At 48.1% G+C, this 25,096-nt stretch overlaps 1 long non-coding RNA gene across 1 annotated transcript; it reads right to left on the bottom strand.

The window, feature by feature from the left end:
• Positions 1-15,269: 15,269 nt before the first annotated feature.
• Positions 15,270-24,040, bottom strand: LOC139076549 (uncharacterized). Its single transcript, XR_011528286.1, has 2 exons — positions 21,073-24,040; positions 15,270-16,278 (listed from the first exon to the last, which is right to left on the bottom strand). It is a non-coding gene; the product is annotated as an uncharacterized lncRNA (long non-coding RNA).
• Positions 24,041-25,096: the final 1,056 nt, after the last annotated feature.

Genomic DNA, 25,096 nt, shown 5'->3' with positions numbered 1-25,096 from the left:
TCACAAAAATTAGCTTGAAATGGACTAAAGACTTGAACGTAAGACCTGAAACCATAGAACCCCTAGAAGAGAACACAGGGAAAGTTCCTCAACGTTGGCCTTGGCCATGATTTCTTGAATATGACACCAAATGCACAGGCAACAAAAGCAAAAGTAGACCAGTGGGCCTACATCAAACTAAAAAGCTTCTGCACAGCAAAGAAACAGTTGGTAGAATGCAAAGGCAATCTATGGAATGGGAGAAAATATTTTCAAACCATCTATCTGAAAAGGGGTTAATACCCAAAATACATATGGAACTCATACAACTCAATAGCAAAACAAATAATCCAATTAAACAATGGGCAAAGGACCTGAATAGACATTTTTCCAAAGAAAACATACAAATGGCCAATAGGTACATGAGAAGATGTTCAACATCACTAATCATCAGGGAAATACAAATCAAAACCACAAGGAGATATCACCTCACACCTCTTAGGTGGCTGTTATCGAAAAGACAACAAATAACAAGTGTCGATGAGAATGTGGAGAGAAGGGAACTCTCTGCACCGTGGGCGGGAATGTACATTGGTGCAGCCACTATGGGAAACAGTATGGAGGTTCCTCCAAAAATTAAAAATAGAACTGCCATATGATCCAGCAATCCCCCCCCAGGAACATATCCAGTGGAAATGAAATCGCTATCTGAAAGAGACATTGCACCTCCATGTTCCCGCAGCATTATTCACAACAGCCGAGACATGGAAACAAGCTAAGTGTCCATCAGTGGATGAATGGACAAAGAAGATGTGGTATACATATATATACACACACACAATGGAATATTATTCAGCGATGAGAAAGAAGAAAGTCCTGCCATTTGCGACAACATGGGTGAACCTGGAGGAGATTGTGCTGAGTGAAATGTCAGTCAGAGAAAGACAAACACCATATGCTCTCACTTATATGTGGAACCTAAAGAAGTCCAACTGATAGAAACAGAGAGTCTATTGGGGGTTTCCAGTTGATTGGTGGTTGGGGAGGGGGAGATGGGGAGGTGTTGGTCAAAGGGCACAAACTTCCAGCTATAAGATGAATAAGTTCTGGGATCTGAAGTACAGCATGGTGATTAGGTTTAGCAATACTGTATTGAATACTTGAAATTTGTTAAGAGAGTAGATCTTAAACGTTCTCACCACACACAAAAATATGGTAACAATGTGAGGTGACGGATGTGTTAACTAACCTTAATGATACGTATATATCATTTCACGATATATACATATATCAAATCTTTAGGTTGTGCACCTTAAACTTGTACAATGTTAGTTGTCAGTTGTATCTCAATAAAGCTGGAAAAAAAAGAGAGAATATAATGACTTGCCCAAAACCTCGATCTAGCGAATGGATATCTGGAATGCAAACACAGGTCTGGTTGATTCCAGAATCAGAGCTTTGAGCCACAAAACTTCCTCAAACACCCCAAAGAATAGACTCAAAATTAGTAAAACTAAGAGAGGAAATTACAATGATGGATAATAAAATTAATATACAAAACCAATAGCGTTTCCAGCTGCCAGCAATAACCACTTAGCAAACCATGGTGAGGATGGAGGACCCGTTCAAAATAGCAACGCAATTTGTTAAATCCTAGGATCAGTTAGGTCAAGAAATGTGTACAAAACTTATATTGAAGAAATAATAAATTTTGAAAGGGACTGTAAGAGAAACCTGAGTAAGTTGAGAGATGTAAGCATAATATGAAAAGCAGAAACCAGAGCCGGGAGGCCTGGTAGATCTGAGTGCAGGAAAAGTATAAGATGTATAAAAATACGAAACTGCACCATGCACCCTTACAAAGCAGGTGAAAACATACCCTCCACTAAGGGGCCCAAAAATGGCCTAAGTGGAGAAACACATTGGACTCTCAGGAGCCGTTTTGTTTGTTGAAATATTTGGTCAGATAAGTGAAAAATTTGGTTAAAGCAGGGAACGAAACAGTGACAATGCACCTCAAATGCTTTGTTTTAGCTGCGTGTCCCCTGAGCTCGTGGGCTGGGCGTCTGGCCCGGTTGTTGTCGAGGTGAAGAAGTGCAAGCAGTTCCGAAAGTCTCCAGTGCTACCAGCCAGACAAATTACCGTAATTTCCAGTTATGAAATTCCACGGAGCCTTTAAAATGGTATTTCAGACGAGGTTTTAGTAAACTTGAAAAGTTCTAATAATATTGCTAAGTAGAAAAAGCATGTTACAGAGCCATATACACAGCAAGAATGCATTTTTGTGAAAATATGTATCTACATTGATATGACATATTTATGCATTTACGTAGGTATTAAGATATCAAGAATGTGTGAAAATCTTAACAGTGGTTAACTCTGGATGAATTGCGTTTCCTTAGTGGTGTTTTCTTGTATTTTTCAAGTGCTCTGCAATACACATGATTATTTTTAAAATTAGGAAGTAATTAAGTGTAAAAAAATAGTTTGAATTTTAGAGCGTCATCTTGGTAACTATTCAGATATTTATACTATTCTTCTATTTCTCAGGGTTAACACAAATTATGGTGATAACTTTCCATAGACATGTTAGATCTGCTCCATCAGGAGGAGTCCGACTAGAGAGAGAATTTACCTGGGGCAGCAAATTGCCTGAGATTTCAGGTGGGGTTGCCTGCCTGTGTTGGAGGACTCCTTAGTAAAATGAGGCGCATCGTGTGCCCACAGGCAATGTTTCAGGATGTTTTGTATGCAAGTCAAGTGCCCTTTGAGGGGGCGAAAGCTGCTCCATTTTCTGTTTTGAGTGCCTTCATCCACCTGTTCACATGCGCTATCCATTGTGCCACCTGTGTTTTCATGGGGAAGATGTAGATTACTATGCATTTCCTTAAGTCCCAAAGTGTGTGTGTTGGGGGAGGGGGTTACCCAAAAGGTTTCCTGTGGTCCATGGATGGATCCTTTTTATTTTAAAAGTTGCTAATTTATTTCAGCATACTGTAGAAAAACCACAGCCAGGACAACAAATCTGCAATTTTAAAGATACTGTTTCTGGTGCTGCTAAATGTATTTCAATTTAAAAACCGAGTCTACCAAAGATGCATTAGATAAATGAGAATAATTCACAAGATAGGGATATGGCAAAACTTTGAAGTTAGCATGCAGAAGACTGAAATTTGGGAAACATTGCCATATGAAATAATGCTTGAGCTTCATGTTATAAACCATAGTGTGTTGTATCTGTGTTTCATTGCTTTTAATTACCTTTTCACAGTGCCTTCTACATAGGCACCATTTCTGGTTTATTTAAGAAGATAATCTTAATTTCGCTGTTTGGGTAGCTTTTCATCCTTCTTTTTCTTAGTTGGTTTTAATATTATTGCAATATGATAGACTGAAGTTTTGTAGAATTTATTAAATGCATCTTTACTTCCTAGATTCAATTATAATCACCTTCTTCTAATTACTACAATTTTGCAATAGAATAAAATCCCACCTCAGCAACACAAGTGGGCTCAAACATCCAGGTGGGTGGATCATGAGAGGACGTTACTGCCATGTCGAGACTGGGGCCAGCGCAGTCTGCAGACCACCTCTCACCAGAGCCCCTGCAGTTTGATGCCACCTGCTGGCGATTTTCACTCTGGCTTCATATCGAAGGGGATGACTCTTGTGGTTGACTGGGACTTACAGGATGTCCATCAGGAATGCAGAAATTCCGGTGAGCTGGAGCCCAATTCATCGCCTGATTCAGAGAGACTGGAGGGCGCATGTCCTCCCTTCCAGGAGGACTGGAGAGGCTGTGGGAGAAGCCTGGATGCTGGGGTTCTGTTTCCCAGGAGGGGAAGGTCAGGGGCCCACATGGGTGTCCAGGGGACAATCGAGAGCCATGTGTTAGACGTGCTCCATCTGAAGCGCCCACGGGCTATGTAGCAGAGACGAGATGCACTGGAACACTTTATTGAACGTTTCCCCCGAGGTACCCTCATTCCAAAAGTCTAAGGGATGAATCCAAACTATTCAGGTATCACCCCTCATTTCTTCATAGGTGCTTATATGATCTGTTCTCTTTTTTTAATCTAAAAACTGGACAAGCAGGTGTCTGAGGTTGGAGATGGGGGAGGAGCCTCTCTTTAAAATTGCTTTGGGGCAGGGCTGTCTGCCTGTAACATTGATGCCAGGTTCACTCTGGGTCGGGAAAGTTTCTGGAATCATCTTTTGAATTATTCATGGCTGCATTGCTGGTAAGGGCTTGAAAGTTACACCTGCGTTGCAACGTGGCCCTGCTCGATTCCTAATTACGTGATCTTGGGTCAGACATGTGATCTCTGCAGGCCTCAGTTCTCTTATTTGTGGACTTGGTACAAGAACCCTGCCCTGGGTTGCAGTAAGATTACACAAGACAGTGAGTGCATCCTGCGGCCAGCAGCCGGGGTGATTACCATCACGATCATTTGCGTTGTCACCACGGCCACCACGTTATCCCCGGCACCTGCAAGTGAACCTTTGTGGTTGTTCTTCCAGGCTCATGGTTTCTGCAATGTCATCTTCATGCTTGATGCTGTGAAGTATCTATCACAATTACAAGCTTAGTATCGGAATCCACTAACCTGTCTCGCCTTTACAGGCACTCTCTCTCTCTCTTTAAAATAGGTGGTGGAAATCCAGATGTGCTGGAGTGATGGCTTTTGCCTGCTGCTCCAGCCCCAGCACGCAGGCTCCTCTTTGGGTCCCTCCCACTATTCTTCCCACCCGGGGGCAGTTAGCGGTAACCAGACTGGGGCTGGTCTTTTCTCCAAATTTCCCCTTTATTTTTGGGGGGTTCCTTGCTGGACTTTGCTAGTTGTCCTTTATTTGGGTATTACTCTCGCTTTGTCTGAGTATTTCCCCCAAGGAAAGCTATCCCTTTGGCCATCTTCCTGGAAGTTGATTTCTTCCTTAAATGCTAGAAAAGAGGCACGCTCCAAAAGTGCCCTGATTATTGACGTCACAGACAGGTCCTCTGTCCTTGACGGTGTGCACATTTGGAAGAAAGTGAGTCCAAAGCCACGAGGTCTGTCCTCCTGCCAGAGAGGCAGACAATGAGGGGCCATTGTCTGGGGATTTACGAGGACTTTCCTTCAGCAGCAAATTCCTCGGCCACCAAGGGCAGCCTTATAAGGAAAGTATGTGCTGGAACAATGGAGGTGTTTGGAAATGAGTCATGTCATTTCCAGGAATGGCATTAATAGACCAAAAATATTAATTCTCCCACCGGAGTTTATCAGTGGGATGTGGTGGCCACAGGCTCTGCCAGCGCTGTGTACTTTGGCGGGTTGAGAGCCTCGTCCGTCTGCTTCCCGGTCAGCACAGAGGGGGAAGCACGCAGGTGAACCCTTCGTCCTGCTCTGACGACAGGCATGGCCCATGTCTCCAGGGTGGCATCCGCCTGCTCAAGGAACTCCCAGTGCAGCGGCAAAGAGGACGCAGGGGAAACGGCGCAGCACAGTAGCAGCAGCAGCACACGTGAGCGGAAGCTACAGCAAAGCGGAGCCAGGCTCTGTGGGAGTTCCCATCATAAAATGCTCATTATGGAAATTTGGGAAAGAAAAAAAGAAGACACCACTTCAGGTCCCATCACCAGAGAAAACTGTGGCTTTACCATATGTTCTTGAGAACTTTCACGTTGTAGTTCAAGAAAAAAAAAGGTCGTTCTCATATGCCGTGTATCTAATCTTATTTCCTTTGCAACAGAATCATTGCACAGAACACTTCACCATGACTCACACATGTATGAACGAATGTCATTAACTCTTGATGAGCATCGATTTTTATTGCTTTACCATCATTATCATTAACAGAATTTGCCACAGTCCACCTAAGAATCTCCCTCTTGGACATCTGGGTGGTTTGTATTTTTCATGATTACAAATAATGCTATCCTATAATGAACATTTTGGGGCATAAAGGTTTTTTCCATGTTTTGAATTCGTTCCTTTGGATAAACTCCTAGATGTAGAATATTGGAATAAGGATACGAATGCCTCTAAGACTCTTGACATATATTACCTGGCTGACCTTACACCAAGACAGTGCTTTTAGTTAAATAAGATAGACTCAAATACTGAAACATTTGTGTTTTGTGGGCGAGTTTTAAGAAGGAATTTGTTCTTCTACTTTGAAGAGCTGTGCAAAGAATGGTAAATAGTGCACAGCTTGTTTAAGGAGAGTCTACCATGAAGGTTATGGGTTTTTCCCGTATTTATGGGGCACCTACTGTTTGTACCGAAAGTACTGGGTGCTGGAAAAGACAAAAAGAAGGGATCTGAATCCTGGTGAGTGTAAGGTCCCGTGGCAGAAGTTCTGGCCCCACGACTGAGGGTGAGGCCAGCATCCGTTCCACAGAGGCCTCGGACATCCCGAGGCCCTGCCCGGTCAGACGTCCTTGGTGTGGGGGGACGTGGGAGGCCAGGGAAACTGAGAGTCCCGATGCAGGAAAGCTCAAAGCGTGTTTACTGGTTGCAACGGACCAAGAGAGAAAACCCCAACACTGCTGGCTTCACGCTCAGCCGGGTCTCAGGCTGAACAGGAAACGGAACTGGCAGAGGCTTGACAACATTCCACATCTTTTTCCTGGAAGCTCAGCTCTAATTTCAGTTATTCGTTGCTTCCAGGTTGGACAGCTTAATGCATTTTGTTTTCTGAGTGGCCACACAGGTTCTACAGGGTTGGAGAAGATGGGGGGAGCTGTTGGGCTGCAGACGAGGGAGGCAGGGGCAAGGGGGCACAGGGGACCTTGCACGCTGAGCTGCATGACGTGACCTTTCCGCTCCCATCAAGTCTGAGGTCCTGTGACCTGCAGGGCCAGCTGCCAGATGGTGGGAGCCAGCCGGTCGGAAGCGCGGTGTGGCTCTGCCTGCGGCCCGATCTTAGAGGGGCGGCTTTCATCCTCCTCCAGCCTGTGGGTGGTTGTGATAAAGCTTGTTTTTGCCTTGTTGGAGCCTGAGGTCCAATTAAGGATGACGTATTCTTATTCCAGGTCCTTTCAAGCTTGAAATGAGAACCCCAGACCCCCCATGAGCTAAAAGCTTTGGTTTGTTGATGGTTCAGAGGATCTAAACTCAGCTTTGCTGGAAGGAAAGAGAAGCATCAGCAACAAGAAGCTAGTTCTCACTGCTCAAGAGAATTCTGAGCATTCTGCTGTTTAATTCCACCTACCGGCCTCCACTGGAGGGGCCAGCCTTCCTCTTAGGGTGAATCTCACCAAGTCTGATCGCCTGGTCACCCCAGCTGTGGTGGACCTCGCAAATGCGCCCTGGAGGAGCTTCAAACCTCAGGGTCTGCGTTTCATTCGTTCCCCTCCAGCTCATCCTGTCATTGACTCTAAACGGCCGGTGGGGCCTTTGGTGCAGCACTGCCCGGGCTGCAGACACTGTCGCTGGTGGCAAGGAGAGGACAGTCTCTGTCTAGACAGTGGTCAGGGAATCGGGCCCCTCACCCCTGACTCGAGCCCCCTCCTCACTTGGCGAAGCAGCTGCAGGAGGAAAAGGGTCCTGATGGGGCCCTACTCCTCCTGAGGACTAAAATATCCAGCAGACGACTGGGTGAATCTCACAGACGGTCCACTGAGGGGAAGAGGCTGGACACCAAGAGAGCGGATTGCACGCATCCATCTCCAAGGGACTCAAAACCAGGCCAAACTCATCTGACGGACCCCTCAGAACACACGCTGCCTGTGGTGGCATGGGGAAGTCAGCAGAGAAGGGAGTGACATGAAATTCTGGCTGGGTGGAGACATCTTACATGTTATCGGGTGAGGGCTACAGAGGACTGTCGATTTACCAAAATTGTACAATTCATTAGACGTAAATTCTACCTTCAAAACCCCCACATCCTTCAGGACAGATAGTCCAGGAGTGGGAATCATGACTGGGCTTCAACAAAATACCCAGACTCAGACCCTGCTAAGAATCTCAAGAATTCTTTCCTCTTAGCTGGCTGCTGTCATCCAAAATCCAATTCCACTGAAAGCTCTAAATTGTCTGGGGAATTACTCTGGGGAGATGCCTTTCTCTGTGGCTTCCTTCCTTGGCTTCTCTGCTGACTTAGCCCAGCTTCTAGTAACTGAAATATGTGGCAACTGGAATATAACTTCTCCAGGGAAGTAAATCTACAAACCTCCATCACTTCTGTTTGAATGTTTCTCTGAGAAAATCTCTCAATGGCCAGGACTCAGTAGTAGTGTTGAGTTAGAGAGCAGGGTTTGTTGAGTTAGAGGAGGGTTTGTTGAGTTAGAGAGGAGGGTTTGTTGAGTTACAGGAGGGTTTGTTGAGTTACAGGAGGGTTTGTTGAGTTAGAGGAAGGTTTGTTGAGTTAGAGGAAGGTTTGTTGAGTTAGAGAGGAGGGTTTGTTGAGTTAGAGGAGGGTTTGTTGAGTTAGAGGAGGGTTTGTTGAGTTAGAGGAGGGTTTGTTGAGTTAGAGGAGGGTTTGTTGAGTTAGAGGAGGGTTTGTTGAGTTAGAGAGGAGGGTTTGTTGAGTTAGAGAGGAGGGTTTGTTGAGTTAGAGGAGGGTTTGGTGAGTTAGAGGAGGGTTTGGTGAGTTAGAGGAGGGTTTGGTGAGTTAGAGGAGGGTTTGTTGAGTTAGAGAGGAGGGTTTGTTGAGTTAGAGCAGGGTTTGTTGAGTTAGAGGAGGGTTGGGTGAGTCAGAGAGGAGGGTTTGCTCAGGAGACAGGAGTGTTGGATGAGTTAGAGTTCAGCTTTTGTGTTGTGCTGTGATTTGCCAGCAGCTGTTGCTGTCCTAATATGTGTGGGTGGTCTTGGGTACTGAGGCTGTAGCTTCAGACCCCTTCAGCTTCAGAACTACTCAAGGCCATTGAACAAGATGCTCACTTTCCAAAACATCCCAAAGTCCACTAGGGTTATCTTTGTGGGTTCTTTACTAAATGGATAGCGATTGATTTTGCATAACAACCCTGCTGTTCCTGAATTTACCTAGTCTGGGGCATTATTCTAAACACTGAATATCTGCTCCCCATGCTGGCAGTCAATGGGTGTGACATGAGTGGCTGATACTTGCTCTTTGTCCATCTCTGTCAATTGTCCCTCTTTCCAGAAACTACCTTGGTTTTCTTTTGCAGGCTCATCTGGTATGAGTGGTCTGAACAGGGTCCCAGGGGCCCCCAGGCATCAGGAAGCCTCCGGGACTGAGGTTGTCCCTCCCAGGCCTTGGAGCTCCCATTGGCTGCACAGTGGGGCCCATCTGAGAGCAGAGCAGATGCTGAGGGCCCACAGGAAGGTGGAGGGGCCAAGGTCCATGCTTTGGCCAGCTCTTTCCCTGGGCTCCGAGTTCCACAAGCCAACAGATCAAATCATTTCTCCCGTAAGCCACCTGGGCTTGGGTTTTCTGTATCTGCCTCTGGTAAAGTCACAAAGAATTAACTTCAGTTCACTCTCTTATGCCACCCCTGAATGGTCACCCCCCACTCTAATCCCTGGCCACCACTGGCCAGTTCTATCCTCCAATTTTGTCACTTCAGGAATGTTATACAAGTGGGATCTTGGGTTTGTGCATTTTGAGGTTGGCTTTCTCCCTCATCCCAGCGCTCTTAAGATTTGCCAAGGGTGTTGTTGATGGTTCCCCTCATTTTATTGCTGTGAGCATCCACCTCTATTGATAGATCCACTGTGACAGGGTAGGCCACAGTGTGCTTGTCCATTTGGGGGTTGGAGGATATCTAGGTTGTTTCCAGGTTGTGGCTATTACAAATAAGGCTGCTATGAACTTTTGTATGAACATAAGTTTTCCTTTTTCTAGAGTAAATCCCAAGGAGCATGGTGCTGAGTTTCATGGCTAAGCATACGTCCAACTTTATAAGAAATTGCCCAGTTATTCTCCATGTTGGCCGTGCCATCTCCCACTCCCACCCGTAGCCAATGAGAGTTCCAGTCTCTCCACATCCTCACCAGCATGTGGTGTTGCTGCTATTTTTCGTTTTAGCCATTCTGATAGTTGTGAAGTGATATCTCACTGTGTTTTTAACCTGCATTTCCCTCATGGCTAATGATGTTGGTGAAGTGTCTGTTCCAATCTTCTGCTCATTTTCTGATTGGGTTGCTTGTTTTCTTGCAGTTGAATGTAGAGCATTCTTTATGTTTTGGATACAAGTCCTTTGTTAGGAAGGTGATTTTCAGATGTTTTCCCTCAGTCTGTGGCTTGTCATTTCATCCTCTTCATGGGGCCCTTGCAGAGCGGAAGTTTTGACACTGATGATCTGGACGACTTCTCCCGGTCAGCAGACCTAAACGTTGATCTGCGTTAACCCCTGTCCTTCTTCTCCACATCCAATCTGTCCCTCCAGACATTCAGACTCCTCTGCTGAGCTCCTGCCAACACGAGGGACTCGCCTTCAGGAGTGTGCGGCCTGACGAAGCCGACGCGCAAACGTAATCCCAGCCCACGGGCCGAGCGCGTGGAAGGGACACCCTCGTCGGTCATGGGTGGAGGTTCAGGAAAGGCCCACGGGAGATGGGGCCCTAAGCTGAGGGTGGGAGGATGGGACGGGGGCGTCAGGGGCATAGGGGAGAGTTCAGGCCAAGGCTGCCTTATGTGTGGAGGACCTCAGTCCACAGAGTGTGAGGTGCATCAGAGAAGGCAAGTCGTCAAGACGCTCAGCGTCAGGCACACAGATGGGTGGAGGTGGAAAGAGGTGAGGCTGGAGGGAGAGGCAGGGAGCAGACGTGCAGCAGGGCGGAGCTCGAGCCTGGTCACTGAAGGCAATGGGGAGCGTTGAGGGCCCTGCAGGGTTGTCACTTCTGTGTCAGCGCACCTGCTTCTGCCCTTCCCTCAGTCCCCATTACACAGTCCACGTCTCCATCACCGAATGGAGGATGGGCAGTTTGGCCATAGCCTCTTTCAATGTCCTCTCAGCTCGAATGAGCCTCCACTCCCACCAGCCCAAACACATCTGCACCCGGCTGCACAGCCGCATCCTTCATTCCACAGCTCCAGACCTTCCATGGCCCCATCTGCACCCGGCTGCACAGCCACATCCTTCACTCCACAGCTCCAGACCTTCCACGGCTCCATCTGCACCCGGCTGCACAGCCGCATCCTTCACTCCATAGCTCCAGACCTTCCATGGCTCCCTCTGCACCCGGCTGCACAGCCGCATCCTTCACTCCACAGCTCCAGACCTTCCATGGCCCCATCTGCACCCGGCTGCACAGCCGCATCCTTCACTCCACAGCTCCAGACCTTCCACGGCTCCATCTGCACCCGGCTGCACAGCCGCATCCTTCACTCCACAGCTCCAGACCTTCCACGGCTCCATCTGCACCCGGCTGCACAGCCGCATCCTTCACTCCACAGCTCCAGACCTTCCACGGCTCCCTCTGCACCCGGCTGCACAGCTGCATCCTTCACTCCACAGCTCCAGACCTTCCATGGCCCCATCTGCACCCGGCTGCACAGCCGCATCCTTCACTCCACAGCTCCAGACCTTCCACGGCTCCATCTGCACCCGGCTGCACAGCTGCATCCTTCACTCCACAGCTCCAGACCTTCCACGGCTCCATCTGCACCCGGCTGCACAGCCGCATCCTTCACTCCATAGCTCCAGACCTTCCACGGCTCCCTCTGCACCCGGCTGCACAGCCGCATCCTTCACTCCATAGCTCCAGACCTTCCACGGCTCCCTCTGCTCCTGGGAATGAGCGTGGGCCAGATGCTGACGTCTAAGGCTGAACACACCCCTAACCTCCAGGGAACGTTCCAGTGCACCCTCCCTGTGCTCAGTCTCCACCACTATCACAGATCGTGCTCCACCGTGAATCCCATATTGCAGACTCCTGAGGTCCAGGGTCCACTGGAGACTCTGGCATGTTTTCACATACACACTTGTCACTTGCTCCCAGGGGCTCCGAGGAGAAGCGGTGTGAAGAGGGCCCTGGATGTCCCAGAGCCCTGCATTATGACACCCGCACTTTGCTATTTAACAGCACATGCTCTTCTCCTGGGTCAGGAACCACAGACTCATTCAGGACTCAGAGACTGGACATGATGTCACGTTTTCCAGCTGATTTCCCTGTGGAATGTGACGGGTAATGAGAGGAACAGGCCTTTCCCACTGGGCCCCGTTGTGGAGAATCCCTCATGGTCTGTCTGCCAAACCAACTGCTTTTCCTCCATCTCACCTCGCAGCAACGCAAGCTTTTTCCCACCACAAAAGTGTGGGATAACGGGAAGGAATGTACCAGCCACCAGCCAACTCCCTCTCTCCTCTCTCTTAAGCAGAAATCTTCCTATTTCTTCCAAGTCTTCCCATTTGAATCTAATCAGTGCATCTCAGATAGCAATACACGACTTTGAAATTGACAACAGAATCTTGCTAGTGCAACGTGAAGCCAAACTTGGTGTGGGCTGAGATGCTTAGGATAGCTGTCTCCGTGCCACAAGGACACAATGTCTCCCATCTGGCAGCTCTGGACTCTAAGCCCGCAGACTCTCGTGCTGTTGGTGGCTTCCCCAAATCGCCATCTCCCGGAGATGCAGCTCCCGGGCCCCTGGAGCTCTGACATTAGATGAGGTGGTTTACAGCTGCGAAGCGGAGGGGGTGGAGCATGGAGCCTGCAAACCTGACCTGATTCCAGCTTTTCAAGTTTTTAGCTGTGTGACCTTGAATAACTTATTCATCTTGATCTCAGATACCTCATCTGTGAAACAGCAACAGCAGTACTGACGTTTAAGAGTTAACATTAAGGACCCACAATAAAATATTTAAATGATAAATTATTTAGTAAGTGATATTAGCATAAACAATTATCCATTTGGTAAAACAAACTCCAATCTTTACTCTTCATTCCATGTATTAAATACATTTCAGATGGATCAAGGACTTAAATGTGAAAGAAGAAGGAAAGAGAGGTCATGGGGAGAACAGAGGTGCCCATTTTTATGATCTTGGGATGAAGAAGACTGCTCTGAGCAGACCTGGACACCTCTGGATACAAAATTCAGAGGCACTGAGAGAAGGGCGGATAAAATTAACTGTGTCACACTTTTTAAACTCTTCGTGGGAATAAACATGATAAATAAAGGAAAAACTGGGGGGAAGTTTTCCACACGTGAAGAAATGTGGAAACTTCCGTAACACACCCACAGAGAGGAGCAGGTTCCGCTTGTGCAGAGCAGCCCCTCCCCGGAGCCGGTCCTCCCGAAGGTCACAACCATAAACGCTGGACAAGACGTTAAAACTGCTGCTCGAGGGCCCGGAGCGTGGCTGGGAGTGGGCACCCGGTGAGGGTGATGCTTTGTACTTGGTTGTACTGGTGTCAGGGTTCCGGCTGTGACGTGGTCCACGGTTTTCCGCATTGTTGCCATTGGAGGGAAGCTAGGAAAAGGGTGAACGTGATCTCTCTGCATTACGGTTTACAACTGAGTGTGTCCTCAATTAATCCAAAATAAAAGGACTTAATTTTAAAAATCAATTTTTGTAATTTACAGGATTACAGAACAAAAGATTAATTCATACGATCATCTCAACAGAGGTATAGAAAGCTTTGACAACATTCAACAAACATTCATGATCTTTAAAAACAAACCCCAAAATCCCCCAGCAAACTAGAAGAACCCAAACTGGAAGAACACAGCTAAACGGAGGGAAATTACCTCAATCTGATAAAGGGCATTCAAAAAAATTTACAGTTAATTTAATGCATAATAGTCAAACATCACACAGTTTCCTTTTAAGGTAAGAAACAAGGTAAGAATGATTGCTCCCACCATTTCCTTCCGACACGCACTGGAGGCAGCAGCCAGAGCAACGTGAGGAGAAAGGACGCCACATAAACAGAACCCACAAAAATGCTAAGGGTCCCTGTAGCTCACCTCCTGTCACTGACGCAGCATGGCAGGCTCTGGACAAGCGTCACAAGGCAAGCTAAAGAAAAAGCACTGAGCAGATAAACACACATCAGAACCAACTCAGATATGGCAGAGATTTGGGGATTGTCAGATCAGGAATTAAAACCACCATGATTAAAAAGCTAAGGGCTCTAATGGGAAAAATGGGTGATATGCAACAATGGGCGGGTAATGTACACAGAGAGATGGGAAACTCTGAGAAAGAACAAAAAGGAAATGCAAGAAAAAAAACCACTGTAACAGAAATAAAGAATATTTTGATGAGTTCCTTAGTAGACTGATGAGGAAAGAATCAATGAGTCTGAAGATATGTCCCCAAATATTTGGAGATTAAACAATACACTTTTAAATAACATATGGGTCAAAGAAGAAGTCTCCAGAGAAATTAAAAAGTATTTTGAACTAAATGAAAATACAATGTATCAAAATTTGTGGGATGCAGTGGGAGCAGTGCTTAGAGGATTTTATAGAGGAATTTATAGCACCGAATGCATATATTAGAAAAGAAGGCAGATCTAAAGTCGATAATCTAAACTTCCACCTTAGAAAACTAAAAAAGATGAGCAAATTAAATCCAAAGTAAGAAGAAAAAAGAAATAATAAATCAATGGAATTTCAAACAGGAAAACAATAGAGAAAATCAACAATACCAAAAGCTAGTTCTTTAAAAAGATTAATAAAATTGATAAACCTCTAACCAGACTAACCAAGAAAAAGGAGAAAAGACACAAATTACTACATCAGAAATGAAAGAGGGGGCCATCAGTACAGATCCCACACATATGATAACCTAAATGAAACGGACCAATTTCTTGAAAGACATAGTCCACCAAAACACACATAAGAGAAATAGATAATCTGAACAGGCTTGTATCTATTAAAGAAACGGAATCAATAATTAACAATCTTCCAAAACAGAGAGCACCAGACTCAGATGGGTTCACTGGTGAATTCTACCAGACATTTAAGGAAGAAATTATACCAATTCTCTACAATCTATTACAGAAAACATAAGGAGAGGAAATACTCTCTAACTAATTCTATCAGGCCTACATTACCTTAATTTAAAAAACAGACAAAGACATTACAAGAAAGGAAAAACTATAGACCACTATCTTTCATGAATGGAGATGCAAAAATCCTCAACAAAAATATTAACAAACTGAATCCAACAATGTATAAAAAAGAATTACACACCATCGCCAAGTGGGGTCTATCCCAGGTGTGCAAGGCTTTCAACATTCAAACATCAATTAATGTAATCCATCACATCAACAAGCTAAACAGGAAAAATCATAAGATCATAAAGTGCCGGAGTCCCGCTCCGGCTGAGTCCAGGTTCCTGAGGGATGGACGGAGTCGGCGAAGTGAAAGGAGGAGACGTGAGATTTGGGTTGGTGTTATCAAGTCCAACTTTACTGTGCACAAGTGTCGTTTTTATATTTTTCAGGATTAGTACAGAAATAGCTCTACAAATATTTTCAGAGAGATAAGGAAGTAAAAAACGAGCACAAGAATATTTATTAGCAGTCTATTCTATAGAGCATAAGGTTAATGATCGTCTTCTCCGCAATTAACTATTGTTTGTTGTCTCTAAGCTAAAAGAGATAGGTACCTTGACATCTGTTGTAATTCATGGTAAAGTTAAATCAAAGAGAGAAGGTCCAGGCCTCCGGACAGGACAGCATTCCGTCTGTTTACATCCTGGGGGAGCCACCCCTGCCTCCCTCAATCATTTATGCCATTAGTGTAGATGGTTAATGGGAAAAAAAGGCAACTCCAGGGTATCTTATCCCCAGGGCTATTTGCGTTCTCAGCGGGCAGTTAAACATCTTTACATTCCCGCACCCCTTAGGGGGTGAAAGCATTCCTTTGTCTTTTAGGAGGCAGGGCTAACAGTCCCTTGAGCACACTGCCCAGAGAAAATATCATTTTGTTAGTAAGGTAAAGAGCTGAAAAGCTAAGCTAAACTATATATCTTCAAGAATAAAAAGCAGAAACAAGTATAGTCATAACCTTGATAGAAAGCATGCATATAATTCAGAAAATATCAGGGGTGTCGGCCGGCCATTCTTCACCAAGGGGCGTCCCTGCGCCCCTCGGCCCTTCTCAGCCTGGACCCTGTCAGATGGCTGCATAGGCGTCGGTAACATGGCTCCCGGCAATAAAGAGGAAAAGTAGATGCAGAAAAGTATTTGATAAAAATCCAACACCCATTCATGATAAAAAGTCTCAGCAAATTAGCAATAGAAGGGAACTTCTTCAACTTGATAAAGAGCATCTACAAAAATACTTCGGCAAACATCATACTTCATGGTAAGAAACTGGAAGCTTTCCTCCTAAGGTCAGGAGCAAGACAAGGATGTTCTCTTTCACCACTCCCAGTCAATCATTGTGGAAGTCCTAGTTAGTATCGAAGGACAAGAAAAGTAAATAAAAATACACACAAATTGGGAAAGAAGAAATAAAATTATCTTTGCTTACAGATGGCATGATTGTCTATGTAGGAAATCCCAAAGAATCAACAATAACAAAAAGTCCTGGAACTAAGTGACTGTAACAAGGTTGCAGGGTACAAGGTATGTTATCAAAATGTCCATTGCTTTCCTATATACCAGCAATGAACAACTGAAACACCATTTACGTTAGCACCAGGAAAGAGACATACTTAGGTACAATCTACCAAAATATATAGATGTATAACACCTGTATGAGGAAAACTATGAAGCTCTGATGAAAGAAATTGAAATAGATCCAAGTAAATAGAGAGATATTCCATGGTCATGGACAGGAAAACTCAATATTGTTAAGATGTCAGTTCTCCCAACTTGATCTGTAAATTCAGCTCAATCCTGATCAAAATCCCAGCAAGTTATTTGCAGTTATCAATGAACAGATTCTAAAGTTGGTATGGAAAGGCAAAAATCCCAGAATAGTCAACACAAATATTGAAGAGGAACAAAGAGAACAGATACTACCTGACCTCAAGGTTGCCCTAAACCTACATTAATCCAGATAGCACTGGTGAAGGAACAGACACATAGATCAATGGAAGAGAACAGAGAGCCCAGAAAGAGACCCACACGAATACAGTCAACTGATTCTTGACAAAGGAGAAAGGATGGTCTTTTCAACAAATGGTGCTGGAACAACTGGACATTCACATGAAAAAAAAATTAGACACTGACGTAAACATAGGAGATTAAAAACTTTTGCTCTGCAAAAGACATTGCTAAGAGAATGAAAAGACAAGTCCCACTCTGGGAGAAAATATTTGCAAAGTACTATCTCTTAAAGGACTGGTACTCAAAACGTACAAAGAACTCAACACAACAATCAGAAAACATACAACCCAACGAAAAAGTGCAGAAAAGATATGAATAGATACCTCACCAGGGAAGATATACAGATTGCAAATAAACACATGATAAGATGCTCAACATCATATGTCATTAGGGGATTGCAAATTATAACAATGAGACACCACTACATACCTATGAGAATGATCAAAATTGGAACACTGACACCACTAAACGCTGGTGAGACGTGGAAGAACAGGACCACTTGTTGGTGGGAACGCAAAACAGTGCAGCCACTTTGGAAGACAGTTTGGTGGTTTCTTAATAAGCCAAACATACTGTCACCATACAATTCAGCATTCGAACTCTTTGGCATTTACCCAGATCAGCTGAAAACTTAAGTCCACACAAAAATGTCCACACAAATGTTTATAGCACCTTTATTCATAATTGCCAAAACTTGGAAGCAACCAAGACGTCCTTCAGTAGATGAATGGATAAATAAACTGTCGTCCATCCAGACAGTGGGATATCATTCAACGATAAAATAAGTGAACTAGCAAACCATGAAAACACCTGGAGGAACCTTAAATGCACGTTACTAAGTGGAAGAAGCCAGTCTGAAAAGGATACACACTGTGTGATTCCAACTCTACGCCACTGTGGAAAAGGCAAACTCTGGAGACGGTGAGGAAGCAGTGGTTGTAGGCTTTAGGGTGGATGCACAGCTGGAGGAGTAGGTGGAGCACAGGGGATTTTTAGAGCAGTGAAACTATTCTGTATGGTACCGTGATGGAGGATATATGTCATTAAGCGGTTTTCAAAACCCATAGCGTGTACAACACCAAGAGGAAACCCTAATATAAACTATAGATTCAGTTAATAATCAAGTATTAACATTGTTTCATAAACTGTAATAAATGCACCACACTAATGCAAGATGTTAATAACAGGGAAACTGGGAGGGGAGGGGCGGACGGGACCTCTCTGTATAATCTGCCCAGCTTTTTGTTAAACCTGCCACGGCCCCAAAAAGCAAAGTCTACCAATTTTTTTTTAAGTTCAGAGGCTCTTTAGCACTGTCATGGAAGCCGCTAGACTCAACGATGCGCGCGGGGAGTTACTGTGTAAGAGGGTGGAAACTAATGGATGCTCTCATATGTTTGCTGAGAGAATCCGGAAGGGTCCCGACACTAACGAAGGAGGCGGGAAGGAGGGGCAGAGCAGAGTAAGTTTGCTGCACGCTTTTACGCTGTCTTGGTTTCCGAACCACGGGAATTACTATCCACTCAAAAATAAGGATAATGTTGTCAGTATTATTGATAATCACTGGCTGTAGGAGAGCCCGATAGGTAGGACAGAAGTTCATCTGTGGGACCCAAAACAACGTGAGCGAACGGCCACTCCTCCCAGGCCTTTCTCCCTATAACGTCAAAGGATTGCAGCAGCCGCCGCCACCCAACAGCAGCCGATCCGCCCGGGGAGGCTCAGTCCACGCGGCTGCGGCCAATCAGGACCCTCCACCACCTCGGCCACGGGAACAGGGAATCAGGACCCTCCACATCACCTTCAGCAATTGTCCAATCAGAGCTTTCCCCAGGCCTTCCTCTCCTGTGGGAGCTGCCCTAAGAAGTCGAAGGGCAAAGGTCTGTGGTGGTGGAGGAGGAGGCCCGCAGGACAGGGGGCTGAGGAAGAGTCCGGTCCAGTCTCTATGGCTTCAGCCTCTTGGATAGGGTCTTGTGGGATCTTGTGCTGCAGCCATGTGTGGCCAGACCTCCAGCAGGGAGCAGCTCTACCTCCATCCTCCAGAGAGCTCTCCTGACCCCAGGACCTGACCCCGGGACCTGACCCCAGGACCTTGACCTCAGGACCGACCCCAAGACCCTGACCCCAGGACCTGGGCTCCCTGCCCACAGCCCCACTCCTGCCCCCAGGACTCCTGCCTGTTCTCTCCTGGGTCCAGCGCTCACAGGCAGGCCTCCTGCTAGTCCCTGTACCCCGAGCCTGTTTATGGGGGTAGATGGTGTTTGATCTTGGGGCTGGGGCATCCACACGAGCACACGAGCCCCTCAGGGTGCAGTCCTAGCCAGGAGGGCACGAGAAGAGCAACTCCTAGCCCAGAGGGCTCCCTCTGCACCTTCGTCCCTGCGCACGTGAGGGGCAGCCCAGTGGTGACAGGGCCACTCTGCAGGGAGGAGGGCTCATGGCACAGCTGCCCTAGGCTGTCCTCTGTTCCTCTGAGTGTTGGAGCTTTTTTATATTTCGTTTTTTTGCTGAGGAAGCTTCGCCCTGAGCTAACATCTGTGCCAATCTTCTATTTTGTATGTGGGATGCCTGCCGCAGCATGGCCACTGACCAGCAGTATATGTCTGCACCCAGGCTGCTGAAGCAGAGGGTGCCGAACTCAACCAGTAGGCCACCAGGGCCTGCCCTCTCTGAGTGCTGACTTACAAAGGGACACCTCTGTGTGAGGAGAAACCGTAAGGAGGAGGAGAGAGAAAACAGCCCTCACAGGTTCTCTGTTCCACTCCTGGGGTGACAAGTTTCAGAAATGTTATTAAGGCAGAAAGAGGGATCCTGTTCCTTTGCCAACCCCACTCCTTCCTTTTCTCCCAAAAAATCCTGACCAGGAAAAACTAGTACACGTCACCAACTGCCCATCAGAGCAGCACCACATGATGCACAGGTGGGGAGACGTTGAGGAAACGAGCAATGAAACAAGGTGGGCACTTGCAAGAGGACAGGGCCGCTGGCCCGGGGTCAGGCAAGTCCACCTCTGCAATGGGCCGAAACATGCCAAAGATGCTAAAACCCAGGAGTTTGTAACCACACCAAAAATAACAATGACATAAGTCACCTTTGCAGAGGCCAAAAACCAACTTGTTTTTCTGAAACCCGGAGAACAGTGGGAAGAGCAGAGCGTCTACTCTGCCTGTCCTGGACAGACCTCAGGGCGGTCAAATGGCTGGTGAGGGAGAATCTCTTGTCAGAGAAGATTTACGACTAAGAGAAGAAAGAGGACGAATACAGCTAGAACGCCTTCCCCATGCAGTGCAAGAAAGGACCTAGGATGACACCAAACGCCACGACACCATGGGGGGCCAGCAGACATGGGTCCTCTCACAGACGTGCAGAACCGCCCCCATCGCGTGTTCTTGCCAACACGGAACCTGAAACATGTGTGTCGGGGTGGGATCCTGACAGCGTCCAGCAAAGACGGGCGCACTGACGCCGCCGCAGCTGCAGCCAGAAAAACCCAGACGGCAGGGACCACAGGACACGACAAATAAACCACAGAGAAAAGGGTCGGGGGAGACGAGAAGATGAAAAACGACTTATGAGATGCTAACTGGGAAAAACAGCGACCTAAAGACATGTTGACACAACCAGGAAACCTGAACACTGATAGCTGGTGATTTTGAGGAATCCTTGCCAATTATTTTAGATGTGAATATGGCATTGTGGTTGTGTGTGGTTTTTTTAGTTCTCATCTTTTAGAAATACTTTCTGAAATGTTTATGGATAAAATAATATGACATCTGGGACTGGCTTAAAATAACCCAGTGGGGAAGTGGGTGGGGTGTAGACAAAACAAGGCCAGCCTTGTGCTGGCATCATGGCCGCGGGTAATGGATCACCCTGCGACCTTAGGCTGGCCTCCGTGTGTGTGTTTGGAAGTTCCCTCAATGAGCATTTCACGCGTGTGGACACCAAGTTGCTTTGGGAACTGATTTTCCCCAGCGACACTGCCTGAGCCAGGAGGGCAGCCATGCCCGACCTCAGCTCCTCCATCGGGAGGCACAGCCTTCCTCGTGAAGGAGGAGGAGGAAACTGATGAGGCGCTTTGCTGGCGACAATTTGCCGCTATCTAAAGCTTAGGCCTTAGCGGGACTCGCACCTTCCAAGGACGGTCTCTGCTTCTGCCTGCGTGACCTTTGCCTGCACTGTCTTCTGCCGGGAAACGGAGGCTGCAGCGCCTTCCAGTTCTCAGTGGTGGTGAAGAGCTTGGAGCCCGCCCGGCTCACGGCGTCACTCCCGTTGGCATCGTCACAATCCAAACCCCAACCCCTGACGACAGAGAAGGTCACGGTCCGCCGACCCCGAGGGGAAGCCACCGCGGACTATGGACACTCCGCCTTGTTCCACAAGGAAACGGCCTGTTGCGAGAGGACGGCCGCGGCTGCTGCAGTTAGATAAACGGGGCTGGACAAAAGGGCTTCCTTCCGGACTCCGCGTTCTCGCCGGCCCAGTCTCGCTTGGAAAGGCTGAGGGAGCCGAGGGCGGCCTCCCCGTGGTGTCCAGGGCACTGCCGGGTGGGACGGTGCTCTGTGGCTCTCGGTGGGCTGCGGTCTCCACAGTTGCCATCAGGAGCAGAGCAGCCAAGCCCAGGGGTGGAGCTGAGCCCACAGCGTCACACGGGCTGTGAAACCTCCAGAGTGTTTTCCTCCTTCCAGCACCGCCGCAGCCATGCTCCCCCGGCCCGAGGTCCCGGCAAAGGTCGGACGTGCCTCTATCCACTCTCGTTCCTGCGGTTCAGTCATCTCTCAGAATTGGAGCCGCGAGTCGGGAGGTGACCCTGACTTCTGCAGCCCCACGGACAGGCCTGACCACAGATATACTCCAATGCAGCCTCAGACTGAGCCTCCGAACTGCGACGTCAGTGAGGGTTGAGGGTGGTGGCAGCCCAGGCCACAGGGGGCAGAGAGCCCCACGAAGGGGCCGAGATTGCCACAGACGTGGCCACACGTGGACCAGGGCTGTCAATGCGGAGGGAGGCCACGTCCCTGTGCGAGAGGCCTGGGGCTGCTCGGTGGTCCCCAGGCCCAGCCTTGCTGCAGACGTCCCTACAGTGTCTTGATGTCACACACACACACCCGCCACCGTGTGGCCGGGGTCAGGGCCATGCTGCGCAGCAGAAGCCCGAGTTCACAGGACACTTAAGGAATGGTAGGCCCGTCTGCTCCGAGCGGCAGGCCCAGGCTGTGGGGAACAGCCCCAGGAGGTTCAGGGACCGGCACCTCCCCTCCTGCTGGCTGGCCCGTTCCTGAGCCTGGTGCTGGTTCTGTCTGTGTGGTGGACGACGGGCCCTCCGAGGACGGACGAGACGTGCAGGGGCACCCAAACCCGGCCGTCTTGCTGAGAACTTAGTGGCGTGGTGGGAAGCCGGTCCTGGCTGAGCCTCTGCAACAGAGGGGTGTGGGGAGACAGGATGGGGAAGACGCACCCTGTCAGCATGAAGCCACAGGGACCAGCGGGCGCTGCATTCACTTAGATCTTATGTTACAGATAAAGACAAGGAGCAAAGCTTTCCAAAGGCTCTTCCATAGATTCTCTATGAAGGACACAGAACTCCGTCATCCTCAGCAGACACTATTATTATTATGACTTTTTACTGCAGGGGTTGGGGGCGCAGCTGAAGCTCCCACAAGCCCTCACCCGGCACCCCCAGGACCGGCAGCGACCTGTGCTGGCCAAGTTATGCCGCGGCCTGGGACAGAATGGAAAACATGCGCCCTACATACACGCTTCATACGTGCTGTAAACAGTCTTTCTGGGACATTAAAGTACTGGAGAAAGACACTGAAAAATTGAAAAGTAGGCATATTAAACTCACAACGTTAATTTAAGTCAAAATGCTGTATTTATACCAAAAATAAAATTTATTGTAATTTAACTTTATTGGATTTAGTGGAATGGAAATAAAGGCATCAATAATATTTTCAAAATGCACTTCTGGAAAAAAATTAACCATTGATTGAAAAGACAGGAAACACGTGTATGGGCACACACACAGAAACACAAGAAAACACGGTGAACCACACAGCGATGTTCAGAGCAGCGGGATTCAGCCAAAAAGCGGAAACAACCCAAATGCCCATCAACTGAACAGACAGAACGTGGCCCACCACACAATGGAATGTTATTTGGCCATAAAAAGGAACGCAGCTCTGACACGCTACCACGTGGACTGGCCGTGGAAACACCGCGCTGGGAGTAAGAAGCCACCACAGAAGACGTGTGTTGTACGATTCTGTCAGACACAGACGGACATGGACCGGCGGGTGCTGGGGCCGGGGGAGGGGGATGGAGGTGAGTGCTGACGGGGGTGGGGTTTCACTGAAGCGATGGAATGTTCTGGAACTAGACAGAGGCGATGACTACACACACTGTGAACTCACTAAATGCCACTGAGTTGTTCACATTGAAACAGTTAATTTTATGTGAATTTCACCTCAATAAATTATTTTTTTTAAGACGTCACGCACACAAGAAGAACGAATCGAGTTAATATTGACCGAATTCTAGGCCCCGATGGCGCTGTGGGCTGGTCAGAGACGGGACGTGGCTCTCAGCAGCGACATGGAGATTCCTTTTCACGTAGAGGGTGCCCCCCATGGATCGCAGGAGAGCCTGGAACCACAGCACAAGGACTGTGGGGATGTCGAGCCCCACAGAACCAGACTCAAACCGATCCAGCCACTTCTGCCTCAGACACTGGTCAAGACACTTACCCTTTCTGAGACCAGGCTGCTCATCTGTGAAATGGGAAAGGAAGTAAAATACTGTAATTAAGTGCAACAACACAGAGACCCCCCAGAGGTAGCCACGTGCTCTGCCTCCCATGATGACAGCCGTGGTTCCAGGATGCCCGGACCTTGTGCTTCCAGCACCTGGGACGACACTCGGTGCCTGACAAGCCCCCCAATTTTCTCTGTGAAAGAGCATTTTGTCCTGAATCTACACACAGAAAAGCATCGACTGGGCTCTTACATGGACATAACCAACAGCAACACAGCAGATGACGTCTTCAACCTGAGTTTCACAGAAATTAAAACAGTCCGCTGCAGCTGGGCGTCCTGTTTTCCACAGGGACACGCCAGGGGGGTGGCAGGAAAGCTCGGCTCCTGCATGTCAGAAACGACTTGATCCACACACAGTGTCCGGAGCCCGTCTGTGGGTGAACTGAAGTTACCTGCGCATCGTCTGCGTCTCCACCGTCCTGGACCCTGTGCAGGGAATTGGGGTGTCGGCCCCCGAGTGGACCTTCCACGCTGTGGGGTGGGAAGTGGGGCTGCACCATGGCCTGAGAAGGAGGCAGCAGGCACTTCTGTCTCCCTGGCTCTGGCCCCTGCATCCTCCAGCAAATGCCGCAGCCTCCCCCCAGGGCCATGCCCTGCGTCTGGCAAGTCCCACACAGAGCGGGCACAGCTTCCACGAGTCATTTGCTCTGTTAAATCCCAGAACGTCCTTACTCACTCCGGGCACCAGAACGCGCCCACCCCCGTGGCCTGGGGCCGAGGAAGCGTGCTCCCCGTGCTTGGCTCTCTCCTCCACGACCACAGAGGATCTGGCAGCTCCGAGGGACCATAACTAATGGTTGTTTCCCCCTGCCTCTTGCAAGGAAAAGCCAGTAAAAGTAGATCCATTTCCATGTGGCATACAAATCACGCACGTCCCAAGCTCTGAAACTGGGGCAGGAGGAAGCCCTGCATCCAGGAGCCGCCTTCTCTTCACATGCACGTCCTCACGGCGCCTGCTGTGTCCAGACCCTCGCGGAGTCCCAGTGGCCGCTGCTCACTCATCCCGGGCTGGTTAGCTGGATGCTGGTTGTTTAAGGCCTAGTAACCCCAACAGCGCTGGAAGCAGATTCCAGCTACTGGCCAGCTCTGGTCTCTGCTCAGCTCCTGGGGAGACCTCCCACGTATGCAGACAGGAAGACTGCAGCCTCGGATGTCACGAGCTGCAGGGGGTGGGGGCTGACTTAATTCCCGAGCATTGTCGCTGAGGACCGTGTCAGGGACGAGGGCTGACACGCTTTCTCAGCTCCGCCTTGAAGAAAGCAGGAGAAGCCAGCCTGTACTCTGGAGTCGCTTCCACTTCCAGACCGCAAGAGTCTGGTAACAGGTTCCAAGCAGAGAAAT

This window comes from Equus przewalskii, chromosome 16 (assembly GCF_037783145.1).
Source record: "Equus przewalskii isolate Varuska chromosome 16, EquPr2, whole genome shotgun sequence".
Taxonomy (NCBI): domain Eukaryota; kingdom Metazoa; phylum Chordata; class Mammalia; order Perissodactyla; family Equidae; genus Equus; species Equus przewalskii.
This window is presented reverse-complemented; position numbering and strand designations above follow the sequence as displayed.